At 40.0% G+C, this 9,288-nt stretch overlaps 1 pseudogene; it reads left to right on the forward strand.

Annotated features, from left to right (window-relative positions):
- The first annotated feature begins 7,595 nt into the window (after positions 1-7,595).
- Positions 7,596-8,743, forward strand: LOC101629665 (annotated as a pseudogene).
- Positions 8,744-9,288: the final 545 nt, after the last annotated feature.

The raw sequence follows: 9,288 nt of genomic DNA on the forward strand, positions 1-9,288 counted from the left end.
AAGGAAAGATGCTGGGTTAATAAATTGCCTCATTTGTTTAAAAAAAAAAAAAAGTTCAAATCAAATCAAGGTTTCGGTAGCATCATGGTGTTTACAACATGAGTCCTATGAATTTGGACCCAATGTACTCCAGTATGACCTAATTTTTTAAATTCTTAATTTTTATTATTAGGACCATTACAGTAACACTCGTCTACAATATTGTATGTGATATAGAGAAATAAGGTCACATCTTCTCGGGGGCTTCCCTGGTGTCCTAAGGATGTCTCGTGCTATCATCACTGCAGCCTGAGTTCCATCCCCAGCCAAGGAGGTGACCCACATGGTGCAGCATCCTGCTTCACCCACTGCTCCCCTCAGAAGTAAGTTCACCTGTTCTGTTGCCCACTCTGCACTGATGAATCCTCTAACCCCTGCAGCTCTGGCCTACACCCCATTTCTTCTATGAAAAAATTCGTATCTCCTCAGAATTCTATCACACCACACCCACCACTAAAGCACCCTCACCACATACCGGGCCAACCTTCCCCATTCATCTCCACCCCCACGCTCCCCTTCTAGTAGCCTCATTTATGCAGTCATATTTCTAGAGTTCATTTTGGTTTCATTTTGTCAGTTAGAGAGTATCAATTTAGTTCTTCTGCCTGTTTTTAATTGTTTTTTGTTTGTTTGTTTTCTTTTTTGTTGAGTTGTAAGAGTTATTTTTAAGCACTGGATATTATTCTTATCAGAGGTATGATGGCAGGCGTTTTCTCCCACTTAATGGGTAACTTTCATTTTAATGATAATTTTTCGCTATACAGAATTTATTTATTTTGTTTTTATTTTTCTTGTTGTTTCAGTCTAGTCCCTAAGTGCATCATTGAAGTTAATATATGACCTTAACTTAACTAACGATATCTACAATTACGTCCTTTCCAAGTAGGGTCAAGAGTTTAGCACTTAAGAGCAGGAAGGGCAATTCAAGCCATAATGATAGGTCAAGTACTAACAAAGTGTTAGTAAATTACAATCTAGGTGACTTTTGAATACTTCTACTTCTAACATTATTTATGGTCTGACTTGTTATTTGGGTTAAGGGAGCTTCCTTCAGGATGTGAAACGTGTTCTTTTGCTAATGAACTGTTTCCATGATTGCCACTAAAAGGTAGCATCACTGCTACTGTTTTTTCTGCTGTTATATCATTACAGAGTATCTTCCACTCTATGTTACTGTTCCATAATATGACACATCAGATATGCAATAAATTTTAGGCACACTTCTAGGTGTGTGGGGAGTGTGTAAGAGATATATGCCAGAAGAAGGAGTGTCTGACTATCCTTGTCCTGGTGTTCCCTTAAAATTCACTTGTTGAAGCCCTAACCCTTAATGTAATAGCATTTGGAGGTGAAGCCATTGCGCAATAACTAAGTCATAAGGGTATAACTCTCCTGATAGAATTACTGTCGATATAACATGAGGCAGGAGGAAAAAATCTGTCTCTTTAGTATATGAGACTACAATAAGCAAGTAGTCAGACACCAGATGTACTGATGAGAGGGACTGAGAACAGGAGGACTTGGGGAATGCAAAAGGCTGAGACACGGGACATCAATTTTAAACAATATAGGAACAAAATAGCTCCCAGAAAAATAGAAGTGTTTTGTGGAAATGTTGCTGAGCTAACCATCAGCTAGAAGGTCAGGTTAAAGGATAATTAGGGAACAGGAAAAGAAGTACTACAAAGCTTCCCAGCCACGCAATGCCTAATTGATAGCCTGGCACATTGGGCAACAGGAAGTGTGAAAGTCTATAGTCAGAGAAAGGGCTGAGGTAAAACAGGCATCCGCCCTGGAACCGCCTCCTGCTATCAGTTCTTTCCTCTTGCTTCAATAAATCTGCATTTGCTTGCTCTCACTTTTGTGTGGTGGCTGTTATTCGCCAACCAGAGTACACATCCAGACCCATGGGCACCATTCTCCTAACTTTGAACATTTGATCGTGGACTTCCCAGTCTCTAGGATTATGAGAAATATTTTCTGCTTAAGTTACTTGTATTATAGCAGCCCAAACTGACAATTTCTTTTTTTCTTTTATTTATTTCTTCATACAAAATTGGGGTATAGGCCCTTGGCGCAAGTGGGGAGATGATTCACCAGAGACAGTGGGGAGCAGAGCAGGCAGACTGAGGAAGTACACTGCTGAGGGGAGCAGAGGGCGGGTCAGGAGAGGTCTGCCCTGCCATGTGGGCCACCTCCAGGGTGGAGATCGAACTTGCACTGAAGTGGTTGCCGCTTGCTTGTAGTGCTGTGCTCTAGGCCCCTGTGTCACCAGGGAGGGCCCAACAAAGATAATTTCTAACCAGAATCAAATAAGCAAAAATACTGGAACAGAAACTGATGTCTTTGGCTCTAAATAACTATGTGAAGAACAGGGTAGGGGAATAGATGGTCTTTGAAATAAGCAGATCCACCTAAACACGAACCTAGCAATTCACTGCAGTAGCAAAATCTTTGAGTAGAAAGTACCTCCACTTCTGGTGTCAGGAAACAAGATCCATCCTGGGCTCAGTCACTAATTCACTGCAACATCTTGAAAAAGTCAGTGATGCTTGGTCTTGATACAGGACAGCAAGGGGCACTGAAAATGGCCAAGGACAGTGCCCAAATAGTTTACCAGTCACTGCACTCTTCACCCATGTGCACAACTGCAAAACTACTCAAGTTCAGAGAACAACAATAATGGGAATTATTTAAAAAACAAAAACACAGAGTAACTGGGACCACAAATGGCCTTTTACCTCACCCAAAGCAGTATCCAGTGTCTTAAAGTCTTGAGCACAAAGTCTCCCAAGATAGTGTCTTCTTGCCACTGAGGGCCTGGAGCATGTGGCAGCCAGACTCCAGGTCAGCATCCAACTCACAAAGACAGAAGAAGACACAACAGGAGATGTTCACCAGAGCTGTTGAGATACCCCAGCACAGCACAAGACAAGCAACACTTGAAAACAGCAGCTGCAGCAGCCAGATGACCTGACATGAGGCCTCACTCAGCAGCTCAGAGAGGTGCCCCCTCCTGGTCTTCACCTTCCCTTTCATGGCATAACAGCTGGGACTGCTTCTGTTGCTCGCTAATTGCAAAGCAACTTTTCTTTCCTGAGGTTGGCTCCTGGAATCCCCTTCATGTCCTTCTTCTGGAAGACCAACACAGTGTAGACAGAAGTGGCTGAGCCCAGAATAGATGAAGATCTGAAAATGCTGAAATCCCAAACACTGAATCCCGGGGCGTTTACTGCAATCCCTTATATTTCGAATCAGAGACTCCATCTCCATGGATTCTTTTTTGTATTTCTCACCTGGGGCCATTCATCCTCAACAACTCCCTCCAGGGGCACCACTTGTAATATAGTCTTTGGCTTCAGCCCCCCACCCCTTTACAGTCCCAGAGTCATGTAAAGACAATGACATAGTTTGCAAAAGTTTCCTTGGATGCTATAATATGTGGTCTCTCTATATGCCTATAATGTAGTGAGGAGTAATGTATGTATAAGACAATTAAAAGTTCGTACAGAATGCAAATCCAGACTCTGAGCTCCATGCTGCAGGAATTTATTGACAGAAGAGGGCAGTATGAAGTAGAGAACAGTTCTGAACTGAACCTTAAAAAGTCCTCAGAAATTAAGCCAAGAGTAGGAGGGAAGAGAGAGTAGTTAATGCAACACAGATATGGAAATTAAAATAAACACTGAGAACAAATCAACCTGATTGTCAAAAGGCTTGTATTGGGCAATAGTTATAATACTGAAATACTTTCCACTGAAATTATTTAATTTTGTTTGAAAGCAATGCTAATTAATTTGACTTACACTGAGAGGCAAAGAGAACCTGGGTCAGTTTCTAAAAATATGCAAGCGTTATTGCATCCTAAGTTACTTATGCCCCTAAGTTAATCAGGCAAGCTTATTTCTGTATGTTTTAGAGCTTATATATCTTTGCATCCAGACACAAATCATCAAATGGGAAATTATTTCAGACTCTATCTCCAGCTTCTTAAAATCTTTAATCCTCTATTTAGAACATTAAAAACAATAGCCCCAATTCATGAGAGAAAGCAAATAAGAGGCACTTTCTTGCCTCCATTTTAACAGTTTGCTTTAGTCTTACTAATTCCTTCCACAAGTGCTTAAATAAGCAAAATTACATTGTCATCACCTCAAGGTATTAATGTCTAAAAATACTGACATTCCATTTCAGGGCTGTTAGTTGAAACACCTTAAAAATGAGCATGACCTGGAATTCATAAGGATATCATCTTTATTTCGATTAAATGAGTAGTCTTATCATACAGGAAATACATGCAGGGGAAGCACAGGGTTGTGTTAAGTTCAGAAGTCTTTACACTTAGAAGGAAATACATTTAAATAGCTTAAGAGATAAAGAATAATAAAATCCCATCAAATGAAATGACAGCCTGGGGCGGAAGCTGCAGATTTTCATGAGTAGGTAGAAAAGACAGAAAATGTCAAGTGTGACTTTAGCTTGGGAAGCACCTTCGTTGTGCTGTAAAGGACTGAGACAACCTGTGTGGAATATTTGGTGCAGTGACTATAAATAACAGAGTACAGCATGTACTGAGAATTGTCCTCATTCAATGTCTGGGGCCAAATTCTCAACCCGTGGATAAGGTGGTCCCCAACAGCCTGCCATAAAAGAATCATTCTCGCAATAGTAAGCCTGTTTTAACATGGAGAGACTTAGAATTAAGTACAGAAATGTTCAAGCATATCAAAGCTATTATGTTGATATTTTTACATTAAGGAATTGTTCATGTTAAGAATTTTAAGTATTTATAATTTTTAAATGATTTTGTCTCACCAGATTAGTTTTATAAATCCAAATTATAAATGTTTAATTAGGTAGCAGACTCAGGGTTGTGATTTTAAGATGACTTTTATATACAGTGTTGGAACATTTAAAAAATCCAAATTTCATCACATTTATAAGTTTAATGAATTCAATTTATGAGATTAGCAACCATTTGGGAAGGTTTGCCAGTTAATTGAAATGCTTAAGAAGGTTATCACAAAGCAAAAAGACAACTAGTGAGTGGGAGAAAATATCTGCACACCATACATCTGGTAAAGTGCTAATATTCAAAATCTACAAAGAACTCATGCAAGTCAATAAAAACAAAGCACCCAATCAAAAAGTTGGGCAAAATAGCTAGAGACATGTCTCCAAAGAAGATACACAGAAGCTAACAGGCACATAAAAAATGTTCACCTAACTTATCATAGAAAAATATAAATCAAAGCCACAATGAGATATGTCACACCTGTGAGAAGGACCCATATTAAAAGACAAATAAAACAGACATGACCAGTAATGGTGAGGCTGTGGAGAAAAAGGAACCCTCTTACATGGTTGACAGGAATGTAAACTGGTCCAGCCTCTATGAAAAATAATATGGAGACTGATTCCTCAATATATTAAAAATAGACTGATCATATAATCCAGCAGTTTTACCCCTAGCTGCCTACCCACTAGTCCACAGGGACAGGTGTCTCCCTATGATCAATGCTGTGCTATCAGTGCTATTTACAACAGCCAAGTTACAGAAACAACCCAAGTCCCAAGGACAGATGGGTGGTTAGAATGAAGTGTGTATATGTCATGTAATGCTACTCAACTATTAAAAAATAAACTGTTGACTTTTGCAACAACATAGATGAAACTGGAAGAGATTATCCTAAGCTGATTAAATCAGAAGAAAGACAAATACTGGGTGGTTTCACTTACAAGTGGAATAGGGAGGAGCAAAATAAAGCGTCTGGTGAAATCAAACCAACAACAAACCCTAGAAATCTCACTGTAGAGTTGAGGCCTCCAGAGGGGGAGAGAGAAGGGGGAAGGCGAAGTGGCCAGGGCACAATGGTATATAGTGGGCTGTGGTTGTGATGTGGTAATGTACACATGAAAGGTGTCATCTATACCTCCGAATCGTAGACAATGTTGCAAACCAATGTTATCTCAACCAAAAAAAAAAGAGAGAGAGAGAAAAGAAAGTATTACATTGGAAAAAAGGTTATCAAAAATATTTAATTCATAAATAGTTTAAGATGCTGAAAGGGAAATCTAATTAAGTTGAAACTGTGACCAAATATTAAAGTCTTCTTAAAATGGCATGCTAAAATCTGCTGGACTCTAAAATGGAATAATAATATTTATAAACTGAACTTAAAAGTGTAAGAGGGTTTTACTCCAAAACTCAGTCATTCTATTGGCAGCATATATCTCTTGAAAGCAGTTCTCTAAGCTTCATGTAAAAATATCCCTTTATTTCTATATATCTAAGAAAGATCTATTGTTATGTTTGCATTCTTTCAATTTTCTCTACCTGGACTCACAGTAGACAGATATGGAATTTTTGATTCTAGTTCCCATGTTATGAACCTTTCATACTCCTTGTATTTTGGGAAGAATTCCCTCTAACTTTTATTTCCACTATTACTATATTCCAGTGACTACTATATCATGTTAGCAATCACACCCAAGATACAATCAATTCAGCCATGATTAATGACTCTTCTAGTGACAAAATGATGAGAAGGAATACACCAGCATGGTCATGACCTCTGATTTCAACAATGAGCGAGAAGTTACTGCAATTAGAGACTGCAGTTTCCCAAGCAAAGAAAACTAGAGCTTACAGAAAACATGGAAGAGTTGGTATCATATCAACAACCAATGTTGATTTTTTTTTAGTTATTTACAGAGTTTTCTTTGGTTACAATAATTGAAACCATATATTCATAAAAGGGATTTAGCAAAAAATTTAGAAGTTGAGACTCCATATTTTTTAATGATTTGATATAAAATATAAATGAAAGTAAATTTGGTCAAATTTGCTTTGCTCCTGGGAGAATAATATAAAAGTTAAATCACTCCTACACTGCATCCAGGGGATTGCATAACATGGGGCAAAAACTAGAACACAACTTGAACACCAGAGACCAGCACGGACCATACCATAAGGGACAGTGAGAGACTCATGCTTCATTAGGCTGGAGGTGGGTGGAGAGAAATACCTGGAGGTTCTGGTCCCTGGGCAGGAGAATCACAGTTCTGCCACCTGGCCCGGAGCCCTAGAGAGAGGAGAGTTGGGCAGTGTGAAGGCACACAATGGTCTCAACCTTGAAATTATCTACAAAAAGAAATAAAAACCTCAAGACAAATGACAATGAAGACATCAAACACCAGAATCTGACATAACAAAAGCAGTATGAAGAGGAAAGTACATAGCAATACAGACCCACATGAAGAAATAGGAGCTCAAATAAGTAATCAAAACCTTAAGGAATAGAAAAGAACAAATAAAACTGAAAACTGGTATAAGGAAAGAGATAATAAAAATTAGAGCAGAAATTAATGAAATAGAAATTTTCAAAGTCCAAAACTTCAATAAAATCAAAGGTTGATTCTTTGATAAAAATAAGCAAAACAGACAAATCCAAAGCATGTACAGATTTAATACAATCCCTATTAATGCATTGTTCAAAGAATAGAACAAACATTACTGAAATTTACATGGAACCAGCCTCATGGTATGGGCCAGGATGATGACTTCAGGTGCACTGTTTCCCAGTCTGGTGCAAGGCTCCGGTGGGGTCCTCTAATGAGTATCTGGTGGAGCTTCAGGCAGGAAAATGTCATTAAAAGGAACTAGTGTCACCCCCAATAAGCTGAAAGGGCTGCTGTTCATCCAACAGACAGTCAACTCCTTCATTCACTTGTGCTGCAAAGACGGGACTTCTGGGCACGTGAAAGATGACCTGATGATCTTTGCCGATGACATGAGCGAACTCAAGTATGTGCCTTATTGTTCGCAGTGGTGGTTCCAAGCAGCATTTCTTCTGGATGCAGGAGCCCAAGATGGAGCAGGAGAGAAGCACTACTGCAAAGTCAATGAGTATTGACATCACTCATGGCTAGAGCACTAGGGTCAGTGCAGGCAGCCCAAAACCTCTCCACCCTGGGTGGGGAGAGCAGACTCCAAAGCCTGTTGGGGAACATAAGCCACAGCATACAGTTCATTCATCCACCAGCCTGGAGACTAGGTCGACTTTGGGTCTTGACTGGGCCAGGCCTGGCCAGCTCACTGGGGAGAGGTCCTCAAGCAAGCAGCTCTTCATTCAGCTTTCGGATCCAGTTGGCAGCAGTCACCCAGTCCTCCACTGTCTTTCCTGCTTGAGCCACCTCAGCCCTTCTGTTTTAGCAGCTGCCATGGCAACTGACTCTAGCCCTGCACCCAGTGTAAGCAAAGGAGCCAGCACAGCAGCCAGCCCCATTCAGCTAAGTGACCTCCAGAGCATTCTAGCCCCTATGAATGTAACCATCTAGGCCAGAAAGTAGTCAGCAAATTGAAATGGCCAGTGTTCTGACACTAGAGATCATGGGACCTATCCTCACCTACATGGATGTGCAGAAGCAAATGCTGTCCTATCTGCCCTTTGAGGAGGTCTAGAACACACTGACCTCACCCCAGTTACAGCAGGTTTGGGCATGTTCAGTGCAGCTGTGGCCTTTGGGCAGCTGGGTCCCCATCATGTGCCAGTCTGGCCTGCCCATAGAGGCTGTGGAGGCTGCCAGGAAGAGTGATGCTGAAGTATTTGCCTAAGCTTTGTAGAACAGTGCCAGATCTGAGTAAGAGGAAGGCATCTGCAAGGACAAGAGGTATGAAGAGGAAGACAGGAGCTTAGATTAAATTACTTGCTGTCTCTTACGAGGCAGGTCTCTTGCATGTGTGATTTCAGAAGTAGCACTGTAATCTCTTGTGCCCTTGTGTCTGTTGCATCTTAATCTTAAATAAAAATCTTATCTACCAAAAAAAAAGGAAAAATTATGTAGAACCACAAAAGACTCCAAATAGCCCAAGCAATCCTAACAAAAGAGAAGAGAGGTATCATGTGCTAAGAATTCAAACTATACTACAAAGCTACAGTAATAAAAATACTAGGGTATTGGTACACTGATCAAAGGACTACAATTAGAGCCCCAGAAATAAATCCACGCTTACACAATTATGACAAGGGAGTTAAGATTATACACTGGAAAAAGAAGTTTCTTCAACAAATGACTGTGGGAAAACTAGAAGGCCACATGCAAAAGAGTGAAGCTACATCACTGTCTTGCATCATAGATAAAAATTAACTCAAAATGGATCAAAGACTTAAATAAGAACTGAAGCTATAATTTAACCTACATGGAGAAAAATAGGAAAAACTCAGTAATGAATTTGCAGACTTGACT

Source organism: Condylura cristata, unplaced genomic scaffold (genome assembly GCF_000260355.1).
Source record: "Condylura cristata isolate star-nosed mole 26May11 unplaced genomic scaffold, ConCri1.0 scaffold00003, whole genome shotgun sequence".
Taxonomy (NCBI): Eukaryota; Metazoa; Chordata; class Mammalia; order Eulipotyphla; family Talpidae; genus Condylura; species Condylura cristata.